The sequence below is a fragment of the Nilaparvata lugens genome, chromosome 5 (genome assembly GCF_014356525.2).
Source record: "Nilaparvata lugens isolate BPH chromosome 5, ASM1435652v1, whole genome shotgun sequence".
Classification (NCBI taxonomy): Eukaryota; Metazoa; Arthropoda; class Insecta; order Hemiptera; family Delphacidae; genus Nilaparvata; species Nilaparvata lugens.
In genome coordinates, this window is record NC_052508.1 from 20,787,589 (window position 1) to 20,801,579 (window position 13,991).

Here is a 13,991-nt window from a genome sequence, read left to right on the forward strand (position 1 = left end):
GCCATGGAAAGCTTCACAATAGTTCTTAGAAAATCGTGTATAAATATAATTAAATGATAATACTACATGCATGGAGAGATCTTTAAGGCTCGGTTGTTCTATGAAAGGAGGCATGCTGTAAAACTGATTCCAAGAAAATCATTGGAAGAATTATATATTGTTCTTGTTTCGTTACAAAATCACCAGATTTTTTCTCTATTTTGGAGACAATCTACCCTTTCTGTGGACACTGTTCGTGATTTTACAGGGGTGGATTTGGCCCGGACCACAGCTGTGATTAAAAAGCGGAAGGTTCTAAGATAAACACTGTTTATTGAGTACGTAGTGATGAAATTCATGTCGTCTCTTTGATGTGGTCGAGCCGAGGTGCGTGTGAGAGTGTCGGCGGGTTCTCAGGGGACACGGACTGAAACAGAGGCTAATTATTGCTGAAATGGGCCGAGTAATGTTTAGGAATGGAGACCCGAGACACGCAGTCAGGACTCAGGACGCTGCGGTGAGAATGGAGGATCAGCCGAGAGGGCGGTCGCTCAGATTAGTCTAGAAAATTACAAGCCAGCTAACACAAGAGACGTGCCGCCGATGGTAATTCTCTCCACAGAAGCTGCTCTCTCACTCTCTTTCTCCCACTTCTCCCCCATCTTCCTCTCTAAAAGTATACATTACTGTATTTGTCGCGCACGATACACACTTTTCAATAATCTCCAATTTCGGTGTGAAATTACAGACCAGAAAGAGGCTGAACATAGTACTCTTATATGATAATCTCAACAATTTTGACAATACTAAATGGGTCAGTGGAAATTCAGATGATAGCCCAGTCAATAAAGGTTTTTTCGATCCGAAAATTAAATAAAAGCTGAATCTCCTACCATCGATAGAACCCTCCCAGAGGGTCATTCTCCCAAAAGTCCCAAGAAATCCCCTTGGAGCTTTCCCCCCTAGCCCCCCTCAAAGTTGAAAAATGCAGGTAATCACGGAAAATCAATTATCTCTGTACCCATTGATCGGAAACAGTTCTATTATATGCCATTCGATTTGTTACACTATGGACTACAATATAAGTTATATTCATTTTTTCAATAAAATTAACAGTTTTCTTGATAAAAAAATATATGTGTAAAAATTTAGGGGGCTTGCGATTTGATTTTTTTGTTTTCTTCGATTAACTTCAAAGCAAGTAGTTTTAAAGAAAAATGAGCCGAATAATAAATGTAGCCACTCTTATTGCAAATCCATTGATGTATATTGTTATGTATTTGCGATTCGATTTGACGCCGTGGAAGGGGAACAGTCGACGCGGAACGGCGCGGCTGACTCTCTTAGCCATAGTAAACAGCAAACTGGAAATCAATTATCTCTGTAACCATTATTCGGAATAAAATCTATCATATGTCATTCGATTCCTTAAATTAAGGACTACAATATTAGTCGGATTCATCTCCTCAATAAATCGAACAGTTTCTTTGATAAAATAATATAATGTAAAAATTTAGGGGTTTTTCGATTTGATTTTTTTGTTTTCTCCTATTAACTTCGAAGCAAATAATTTTAAAGGACAATGTGACGAATAATTATTGTAGCCACATTCATTGCGGATCCATTGATGTATATTGTTATGTATTTGCGATTCAAGTTGACGCTGTGGAAGGGGTAACAGCCGACGCGGCTGACTCCCTTCACCATATTAAACAGAATAATACTGCTGTCTACATTGCATCTCATTTACACTATGGCGCTCGAAATAATTAATTTTGTCTATTGTTTTGACATGCGCTGTATATAAATTTCCACTTTTCAATATTCTAAAAAAATGTTACAATTTTCTTGATTTAACCATGCTCATGATAAAAATCAGGATTTCGTTGTTTGCTCACAGAATTTATTATATTAATTTGAAGTGTGCCTTCTCCATACGAGTCAGAGGTAGCACAATTTGATAACTCTAGTTTCAGATATTGATGTTTTTCAACGAAGTTTCATGATATAGTATGTGTCCGACTCCTTCATCTTATCCTTATTTTGTGAAAAATGAAGATTCAAAATTTCTTCTCATATCTTTTCTTGTGTTTTATCTTGTTTCATCACTCTTTATGATTTAAACACTTGATAATGGAATGAATATCATCAGATCACGTGTACAAAAAAATAAATAAAAGTGTGGGCCTACCTGAGATATTACTATAATGATAACACTGTACTCCTGATAAGTTGAAAATTTTCAAGCTGAAAGTAGATTAATTTGTTGCATATTCGGTTCAAATATTAACAAATGTTACCAAATATCACCAATATTATAGTGAGAACGAATTACTCTGAAGCTTTCTATTCTCACTGAACATGAAGAGGCAATACCAAGCCACAATCGCAGTTCCGTTCAAATCATTATTATCAGAGCTTTCAAATTGATGCTATGTAACTATGGATGCTATCCCCATCTCACAATTTCCCTATTTATCCTTATCCTGATTCAGAATAAAGTAGTTGATCTCTATAATCACAAAAATCAATGCATTATAGGTACAGTACCTATAATAAATAGTAAAAATAACAAAATTTCTAGTAATAATGCAACTTTTAAATCAACGCAATTATAGGTACAGTACCTATAATAAATAGTAAAAATAACAAAATTTCTAGTAATAATGCAACTTTTTCTAGGTACGAATTTCAAGGCTCATAAAATGACTTTTTCTCATTCACAGGCAGAAATTCCAATGATCATCATAATAGTAATTTAATGAAAATTGTTTGTATTGTACATTGTTCGACGTAAGATCAGCTACATCTTTAAGGTAATCAACGTATTTAGGATTATCATGCTTATGAATGAAAGCGAGACTGTGATAGAAGATTGGTCAAACTGAAATATAAACATTATATACAATGCATATTTCTGATCAACTATAATTACAAATGATAGTATCAAGCCGAAATGAATTGAGCAACTGAATTTCAAAGTTACTATCCACTGTTCAAATCGCACTGTGATTTCCTTTTACTTCCAAATGGATTGAATTGCCTCACTCTTCAACGTAACAATTATTGTAAAAAAACCAGTGGAATATGAACGTCATCCAAATAGCATTTGAATTTCAATTTTCAGATCATGAAATTCATAAAAAAGTAATTCTTGAGAGAATAGTGATGAATTGCAAACAGTGCAAGTAACATTGATACAAAGCGATACAATGAAAATCAACATAGATTAATTTAATACTGGATTTATCAAATTTGTATTACCGTTAATTTATATTATTTATAAAGCTTATAAAATGTAAACCAACATTTTAAATTTTCTCTACTGGAGCAAAACATCGATAGAAAATAAAGAAGAGCCCATTATAAGCACAATATACTTGTGTACTAGAATTCACTTGAACCAACTCATCACTTCAACCCTTCAATGATCACAATGAACTAGAATGGTATGAAAACTATGAAATTGATAATCAGATACAATTTTCAAATAGCTTCACCCAACTGAATCTGTGAATGCTAAGTCATAAGAAATCATGTTCAATAGATTTAATTTGAATGCTTCAAATAGAAAATGATCTATTCTTTTGGAGTCCTAATCAAAATCAATTTCAACCAACATTAATCGACATAAAGAAAAGCTTCTGCCAACCTTGTGTAATGAATGACAAGATGCGAGTGGAGGTGAAAAATCGATATGTTAACAAAAATAATGGAAGATGATGAATCATCTTTCAATTAATCTTATACGGTAGGGTACTTTGTGGTTAAATGTGAAACACTTTCATGATTTTCCTACCTTTTAAGCATGCTTACTCTTCCTTAATTTGTATGTATGCATGGATTTCATCTTTAGAATCTACTGAATTTTCATATTGGACTGTCTAAATAATGTAGATTCAACTAGTAAGAGCGGAAGATAAGCTACTTTACAGAGAGAATCATAGTAAGTTTCAACTCAACAAGCCCAATGTATAAATTTTTTATGCCTCAGCCGTCATATATATTTGGTTCAACTGAAGGTATATTATCAACCTGGCTTGGAGAATATTAACTGTAGAAAACAGCAAACACTGCACGCTATGATTTTTCAGGAAATTGCCACTGTTAACACTTTTGTAATCTATGATTTATCTCAGTTTTTGACATTCATAACTTATGATAAATTTTAGCATAGAATTATTATGATCATACACACATAATTTAAATATGTATTATTTTATGTAATAGTATAAATATTTTATCGGTTGCAAACAATATCTTTGTCTGTCATAGAATGCATGATTTAGCACATATATATAGCAACAACATGATTTTAGAGAATTTAGAGAATTAAAATGTGAAAAACTAGTTTCATCACATGTCTAAACAATGGACAAAATTGATTGTTTCGAGCGCCATAGTGTGAATAAGATGCAACTTATAGCAGTAGGCCTACTACTGTATTTTACTGTTTACTATGGTGAAGAGAGTCAGCCACGCCGTACCGCGTCAACTGTTTCCCCCTCCACAGCGTCAAATCGAATCGCAAATAAATAACAATATACATCAATGGATTCGCAATGAATGTGGCTACATTAATTATTTGTCTAATTTTCTTTTGATTATTTGCTTCGAAGTTAATCGGAGAAAACAAAAATCAAATCGAAAAACCCCTAAATTTTTACATATATATTATTTTATCAAGGAAACTGTTCGATTTATTGAGGAAATGAATCTGACTAATATTGTAGTCCTTAATTTAACGAATCGAGTGACATATGATAGATTTTATTACGATTAATGGTTACAGAGATAATTGATTTCCAGTTTGCTGTTTACTATGGCTAAGAGAGTCAGCCGCGCCGTTCCGCGTCGACTTTTTCCCCTTCCACGGCGTCAAATCGAATCGCAAATACATAACAATATACATCAATGGATTTGCAATGACAGTGGCTACATGAATTATTCGGCTCATTTTCCTTTAAAACTACTTGTTTCGAAGTAAATCGAAGAAAACAAAAAAATCAAATCACAAACCCCCTAAATTTTTACATATATATTCTTTTATCAAGAAAACTGTTGATTTATTGGAAAAATTAATATAACTAATATTGTAGTCCTTAATGTAACGAATCCAATGGCATATAATAGAACTGTTTCCGATCAATGGTTACAGAGATAATTGATTTCCCGTGTTTACCTGCATTTTTCATGTTTTAGGGGGCTGGGGCGGAAAGCTCCAAGGGGATTTCTTGGGACTTTTGGGAGAATTACCCTCTGGGAGGGTTCTATCGATGGTGGGGAATTCAGCTTTTATTTAATTTTCGGATCGAAACTGTTTTTTTGGACCTTCATTGACGGTCTCATCCCACAATGAGGAATAAGGAAATAACGAAAAAATGAAGATCTTTCAAATAGGCTATAGTTTGGAAAATTAAGATGTAATCAAAAGGAGGATCAAGTGTTCACTACTATGACTTGCAACCTTTTTGGCTTTACGTTCCCGTTATTTGTAGGTGGCTAATTTTCCCCAAGCTCATTCGACTTTAATATTATTTATTACGTTCATAAGCTACGTCCAGTAAAAAACAGTGAGATATTTCGAGGTTTTCAACTGCAATATATCTTTCAAGTTTCAACCTGCAATATGACAAGAGATATTGAAGAGGTACAATCTTGCTACTTTCTCGAAAGATAATACAAATTTTCAGAATGTGTTCCAGAACTATAATAACTATAAATTCAAGGGTGATAAATTTTGAGTGATCCAGATTCTACTTTACTGAATTTTCATCTACAGTAGCACAAGAGCATCGCTAAAATAGAACTATGCAATCAAGCGTATTGTTCATGAATCTGAGTGACCTGATTCTTGGAGTGGTAAGTAAAAACAACAATATAATAACTCATTCGCAAAGTTGGAGCAATCTTCAGCACTGACCTACATTACAGGTTTGGAATGAGTCCAATCCCGGACCCTCTTGCTTATTAAATAATAATCCTTGTCTCACTTGATATTATATTTCTCTCGCCCTCTTCATCCCTTCATTCTTCTATACTCCGTCTTGCTTCTGTAAACATTTGCGTGCGTGCGAGAGTGCGTTTTTGTGCAAAGAGAATGTACATCAGAGCCATCAGAGGGTGTCGGGTGTTGTACCGGTGGTATTGATCTGGCCAACTGGGGCACCAGACCCCCCTTTATACCCTTACCTCTCCCCCCCCCCCGCCAACATATCAGGGCATCCAGACAAACAAGATCCATCTAAATACAAACCCCCCCTCTCCCTCATGTCACACTTTTAAACCCCTATTTGAACCACCATACAAGCGTCCCTTTAATGAATGCACACCGATTCAGGAGTGCATACCATCTCATTTCACCAGCATCCATTTCGTTTATAGCTAGCTTATATAATTGGTACTTCGGTATGTCTCCATCAAAAACTGACTTAATCCCCATCATTATTCTTAAAACTGACTTCAATCATTTGTCCTTAGTCTGATTAATCTAAGATTACATTGGAAATAAGTTTTCTCGAAAAAATTAACCAATATTAGGCTAGTGACTGACTTTCAAGTGAAATTATTTTTTATTCAGTCAAAATTAATACCTTTTGTTTTCACCGTTGGTCCTACTTTATGGTTATGGAAATAGTTTCCATTCACTGTACATTTAATTATTTATTTATTCAAGTTGAAATAACCAGACATTAAAAATGACTGAGAGTATCTGTTATAGGCTATAGCAAATTATAATGTTTCAATACAATTGTCATTTTTGTTCTAAGCATATTCAGACAGATGAAAGCAATACATCAGGTGCTATCAAGCTTCCTGTAATTGAAAGTTTCAATAATTGGCGAATAATGAATACTATGCATAGATGAATAGTACAAAGTATGAAGTTAGTATGGATAAAATGAATAATGAATAAACATTTATTGATTGAGAATGAGATGAAAATAACGTATTGAAAAGACGAAACATAAATATATTTCAGTTCATTTAGGCTACCGTATGAAGAGTATTTTATTATTTTCATATCAATCAAGGAATAAACGTTCCCTTTATATGATAACTGGTTTTTCAATTTGTGATTATCATTATTATCCTAACTTAGCACCAGCAATAATAATTAATTGATTCTTTACGTGTGTTACATTTTCTACCTTTCCACTCTCGATAATGATTAGGCCTACATTTTGATTTCTAGATTATACTTTAATATTATTTTCAAAATTATATTCATTCATAGATAAGATTTTATAGCATTCGATCTTATTATTTTTTCAATATAGTTTTCAGTAGAAAACAAACGCCTGGAAAAACGTAGAAGACATTTACATTGACTAAATTAGGCACCCTAAAAGTTGCCCACTGTGTCCATTGATAGAGCGAGGCCTTTATGGAATAGAATGCTCCTGAAATTTGTCAAATGAAAATAATGTCAACCCTGTTCACTACTGTACAAAATAGGTAGGCTGATTTTGTACAGTTGTATTGTTGATAGATTCAACTAGAACATGGAAGTTATTTCACTCAACAATTCCTCGGTAGTATAGTGGTCAGTATCCCCGCCTGTCACGCGGGAGACCGGGGTTCGATTCCCCGCCGGGGAGGAATTTTTTGTTGCTCTGTTTTATTCAAGTAGCATGTGAAAAGTAATGTTCAATCAGAAATTTCATCCTTCATTCATGATTATCAATGTTTTTGTGATTTTCAAGAAATTTAACATTCTTTTTTTCGAGAAATACACATTTGGAATAGAAAAGTATTTACAGTGTTGAATATACAGTGTTGAAGAAATTTAACATTCCTTTTTTCGAGAAATACACATTTGGAATAGAAAAGTATTTACAGTGTTGAATTTAAATACAATAATTTTCCAAGTTGAAAAATATTTTAAATTTCCGATTACCGTGGAGAAAATTACAATTTGATGAATTCAGCTGTTAATTTCTATGTTAATTTCGGTTGTTGCGTTCTGGCTTATTGGCATTGGCATAGTAAGTGGACACGCAAGTTTCATTCTCAGAGACTGATTGGTTCATAATAGTAGCTCGTCTGTCTTTTGATAAATTATCTTCCAGTTGTTTCGCCTAGTTTATCACGAAAGATAAATTCAGGGGCCGATTTCAGAAAGAGATGGCGAACGTCTCACTCACTTCTAAACACCGTAAAAAGTGTTAGGTGCCTTTTCACTGGGCTTCGTTTCGAGGTGGGTGGTCCAATGACGACCTACCGCCGTCATTCCAAATCCTCAAATTTCGATGATAGTTTGTTGATAGTTCCAGGGCGGACACGTGTTCGGCGAACTTGAGCAATTTATTATTCAGAGGATCATCACGATCGTGTCCAGTCAGATGTTAGAACTGAAGGTCTTTTCCGAGAATTAAACATACTTGGTTCATGGTCAGAATACTGTATTATGTTAGAAAATTGACTGGCAAATGGAAATAACATTTCTTAAGAGAACATCTTTGAAAGAAAAGTTTCTCTTGTAGAACAAAAGGAACATGTTGATTAATCTTTTGGATTCCGCTGTTTCATTACGTGATATCCTGTGAATTTTTCATAATATTGAAAAACAATATATTGAGAATAGTACTGTATTTCCAATGTGAACACTGAAAATTTGTAATACGATTCTCTTGAAAGTCCAGTTCCACAATGTGTTTAAGTATAAAATCATCGTTTTATATCAGTTTCAACAAAAATAATCAGCCCACGTGACAAAAGTCTTGTACATTCACAAAGTGAATCATTTCAATTATTTCACCTCATCAATTACTTTGTAATGAACCAATATTAATTATAGTTTTTTAAGTTCTTTTATTAAATTTCATCATCACCAGTAATGATATATGAAACCCTGTATTCATTTATGTATTATTCAATACCAAATTACAAATCATAATAAATAGCCTATATGACTAAGCGATAGCAACAGGCCTAGCCAAATCTACTCTACTCCCAAATTTCATAATTAGTGAACTTTCAAAAAAATAGGTTGTATTTTCACTTCCAAGAATTCATGTCCAATTCATGTCCATCTCATGTCTAAATGTCTTCAAGTCTCATTCATTCAAGTCCAATTCCATGTATAAAATGAAGAAACTAGAAATTTTGAATTTGGTAGGATGGAACACTGTACAAGAAATTGATACAGTATTGAACTTGATAAATCACTCAAGATAGATGTGAATGTGTATATGACTTATTCCGTTAATCAGAATTTTTAACCGAGTTTAATTATCATGAAGTATTTTTTTATCAGATTGAAGCATTTTTGTTGACTTCGCAATGCTTACACCCCAAACCTCCATATCCCAGTAACATTCTTCAGCTTTCTTCGTATTAACGCAAACTCCACTCTGTCTTTGTCATACTGTGTGATAGAAGAGAAAAATGCATTTGAAGACGTACCAGTATTGGACTCTGCCCATTATTGATGGCCGTGGGTTGATGGTTGTTTTCTTCCAGCAGAGATAAGAGACAGCATCGGATAAGAAAAATTCTGGGAGTGCCTGGCTTTTGCCGCCTATGTCTTGGTTCACGGTCATCCACCACACCAACCGAGCACGACAGCGACAGCACTGCTCTCTTGCTGGACTCTGATCATGTGACAACCAGCATGTGTGCTTCACTATTAATTTCCAATGCATTTAACCGTGGGATTTTATTATGTGGGCTTAAGATCAAAGTGAAAGTACCGATTGGTTACAACTAACGCTACAGTTCTACTTACTGGTCAGTTCTGAACTTGGCGTTTCATTTCTCTATCAAACACAGAATCTTCATTCCTTAGATCATGGTTCAATTAAAAATCATCAATATAATTATTCACTATTGGATGAATATCTTCTCATTCAAACGATGAGTATTCAATTGAAATATTTGTCAGATGATATTTTTTATTTTGGGTTTGGGTTTGGATAATCTTTGATATTTTGTAGTTATTTGTACTTACTACTACTAACTTTTAAATATACCACAGGAACTACATTGTAACGTGTAAATTGGTTGAAATATGATCTAGCTATGCACGCAGTATTTTAAAAATTGAATGTTGAATAACGTTCTCATACTATTCATGGAATATCAACTCTCCACACCTCCATATCAGCTTACTAGTGATTGAGAATCCCAGAAATAAATACTGTGTAAGATTTCCTCTGGGTAGTATTTCCTCTGGGATTTCTTCCCTGCAATCTCTATCACTAATAGACAAAACAGATGGGGAAAATTGACGATCAATTATAAAGGAATTTCACTTGATAAAGTGGGATTGTTATTTAGATCTAAAGTGTTGGCCTATTAAAATATAGAAAAAAATCACAAACGTGTAACATGAGAACCGAAAGTACCGATTATTTACAACTATCGCTGTAGTTTCATTTACTCGACTCATTAAAATAGAGAATACCTGAGAGAAAAACTCCTCTTAGAATCAAAATCGTCCGTAAATAATCTTCTTATTTTGCAATATAAGGTTTAATTAGAATTGGAGAGTCGAAGGGGAGTAGAGCTATGTTTTCCCACATTTCTATTATTGAAGATAGTTGGGGAAGTGAATTATGTAAGGGAGGAGACGAAAGAGAAGGAGAAATAGGGATGAAGAGACCAACACAGATCAAGATGAGATCTGAGATGCTCGTGGCAGATAATGTAGCATCCACGAATCGTGGATGAAATGTTTCAGTGGAAAGGGTGAGCAATTTCACGACACATCTTCCCTGAATTCTAATTCCAAGGAAATAAACAAGCACGAGCACAATTGAGACGTTTATAGGGCGTAGGTTGTAAAGCGATAAACGAGATAAGTAGATTTATGGAAGGGAAGGAGAAACGTCTGAGACGTTTCAACAATGGTGATAGAATTCGAGTTTTATGATTCTGCTAAGCTTCAAACGTTTTTTATGTAGATGGAGAAAGAATTTTCTCAACTCTATCTTCTACACATTGTTAAAAACGTTAGAACTTTGCATTCGTGTAAAATAGCCTAGCTACGAAAACGTTATAGTGATGGTACTCCACGAAAATCGATTGAACTAAAACAGAATACCCGAAGAAATAAAATAAAACATAAACATCAGAATATTTAAAGGTTTCCCTCATTATTATAACTTGATCAAAATATTAAGTTAAAACTTCACACATTGTATGAAATTAATAAATTTAAAATAATAATGTTATCCTAGGGAACATTTGAAAGTCGCACCTTCACACATTGTATGAAATTAATAAATTTAAAATAATAATGTTATCCTAGGGAACATTTGAAAGTCGCACCTATGATGGTTACATTCACATATTCATATTATGGAATACTCATACAAATTGTAGTGTTCCTCTTTCCTTTTAAATATATAGCTCATCGGGGAAAATGGTAGCACAACTGTTTGCCTCATCTTAGTTTTCCCCTTTTACAACTCAATAAATAACTTGTTTTGGGATCAATTGATTTAAAAATTCGTTTCAAATAGAGTACCGGTATGAGATTGAATAATGAAGGGAATTGGGGGATTTTCGAAACTTGTGACATTTATTCTGATAATTATAAAACCTCACAGAATAGACCTACACGAACAAATATTTCACATCATATAAAGCATAATAATGCAGAATAACAGCATTCCAAATACATTGATATTGTGTGTTTGTTCATAGTAATAAAATTATTTTTTATGAAGTTATATATCTCATGGAATTTTTACACAAATTGTTTTATTCATTGGTACTGTATTTGTTTATTCATACAAATATCATTATGAATAAAAAATAATAACCCATGATTACTCAATTTATTATGAAAATCAGAACTATCTCTATAGAATAAAATCCACCTTGAATTTAAAATGTTATTTTGAAAAAATATTTAGCGGTGAAGTGACATCGGTTCAAATTCAGGGAAAGTCCATAGCCGTGTAACGTGAATTACACCAGGATAACTTGAATGAGAATTATTCGTTAGATCATCTAGTAAGGATGAGTAGAAAGTTATACGCATTATGGCAATGAATCAGTGGCAGAAAAACTTCAGATGACGAGAAAAGAATTGCAGTTTGAGCATTAAGTTGATGGTAGAGATCAGGCATCCAGATTTGAGAGTGAAGGAGACCGAGTGTTTGTGATTCAAGAGAGACGCTCAAGGAAAATCGACGTTTTATTCAGATGATACTTTCCGGAGCATTATCAGGAATGAGAGCTAGATTGCCAAAATTCTTTCCCATCACCGTATCCGATCTGTCACATCCCCAAAAGAATGAGTGCTCTTTATAAATCATTCTGCATTCTTTCGAAGTGTTTTTTCATTCCCCCAACACATGGAAACACTGTTTTTTTATAAGTTTGATTAGAACATGGGCAGAGGTTAAATGAATTGGACAAGATCTCTCTGTAAAAATAGAGGCTGGTTACACAAGTGTCTATTAAATTCAAACTTGAATTAAATGCCAACAAGAACCAACCAAATTGTTCTTGTGCCATTTTATCACAATTAAAATTTAAGAGACACTTGTGCAACTGGGCCTTTATATTCTATCATTAATAAGTTTTTTCGAGAAAGACATGTTTCGATTAGGTGGATCATTTGTCCAACAAACAATTTTTGTGTTAGGCCCAGCGCACACGGTATGACTGTTTCATAGTTGCGGGTGCAACTGTTTTGTAGCCTTGACAATGTATTGAAGTGGGAATACGCAAACGACACAACTGACTTTTGACCAGTTTGCAACTATAGTTGTAAAACAGTATACGCTAAAATAGTAACGCTTTTCACACTTTATTGTCAAACCTGATAAAACTAATGCCAAACTTCAAATGTAATGTCCACACCACACGACACTCGCTCAAACTTATCTGTCAAATCTGGCATGATCATGCAAAACTGACGATAACTTTAAGCGTGTCAACCAGGCTTTACATTTATCAAAAAATATTGAGGACAATTAAAATTAATTTTGGTGGAGAGAAAATTTTACTCCATACTTAAAATTTTACAAGCAGAGAAACTGAGTCATACTAATACTCATACTTAAATTATCCTTTCTTGAATCAAGTAGGTTTTCAGGATAGGAAAAGTCTAATTTGTCGTTTTGGTAAACGAAACAAGTTTATTCAGGCTGTATCTCATATGGAGGTTCTGTACTTGTTTACAAAAATGGAAGGTGGTGTTCCCACACACTAAATGCTACATTAGATAGATGCTCCCCACGAGTCTTTTGAAAAAGGAGAGGAAATATAGAATATATGCAACGGGAAGAAGGAGAGATAATAAATACGAAAAGCAAAGGGATTGGTAGTCATTTTCAAAGCCAGAGTCATCTCCAGTGCGTGGGATCATTACCATGTTAGTAAGGTTAACCCAACATACCTGCTATTCCTCTTATATGGTATGGCTGGGATCAGTGCTCAGTAATTAATAGGATGCTAAAGACCTTTGGTAATTAATAATACGGATAGTTAAGACGGCCAATGTGACCTCGAGAGGAGATTTATATCCACTTTGATCTCCGCTGCTGAGATTGGCGATGACGATCGCACAGTGAGGCTGACAGTGGTAATAGTGCGGATATGATCGAAGATCCTTGAAGATTTGAGTCGCATGATCCATTTAAAAAATGATTAAGATGGTATTAATAGAAAATTGAATCTATAAACTCATTTAATGGAACACTTTTCAAAATATAGAGATTACAATAATTATTTCTCTGCACCTGCTCGCAGTTCATAGTTTCGAATAATTTCTTATTGGTTATTGTTATGATGATAGTTGAATACAATAAATTCTGGTCACATCTCATTAGTAGCGACTACTCTTGAAAATTCTCTTCTGACTTCTCGAATTTACTGAAACTTGGAAAGTGGTTTGAGTCTGTCGTCGTACTGATGCCGACTAAGCTACCGCTTAGATAAGTTAATGCGCCTGCTACTCCCGTTGGAAGGGTGACCACTAGACCCAACTCCTCTGAATATGATTCGTGAGTTGAGAAATCGTTTGCTGGTGGTTCGGAACCCACTTAAAACTT

The 13,991-nt window shown here is 34.1% G+C and overlaps 1 non-coding gene across 1 annotated transcript; it reads left to right on the forward strand.

The window, feature by feature from the left end:
• The first annotated feature begins 7,508 nt into the window (after window positions 1-7,508).
• On the forward strand, window positions 7,509-7,580 carry Trnad-guc. The gene has a single exon. It is a non-coding gene; the product is annotated as a tRNA-Asp (tRNA).
• Window positions 7,581-13,991: the final 6,411 nt, after the last annotated feature.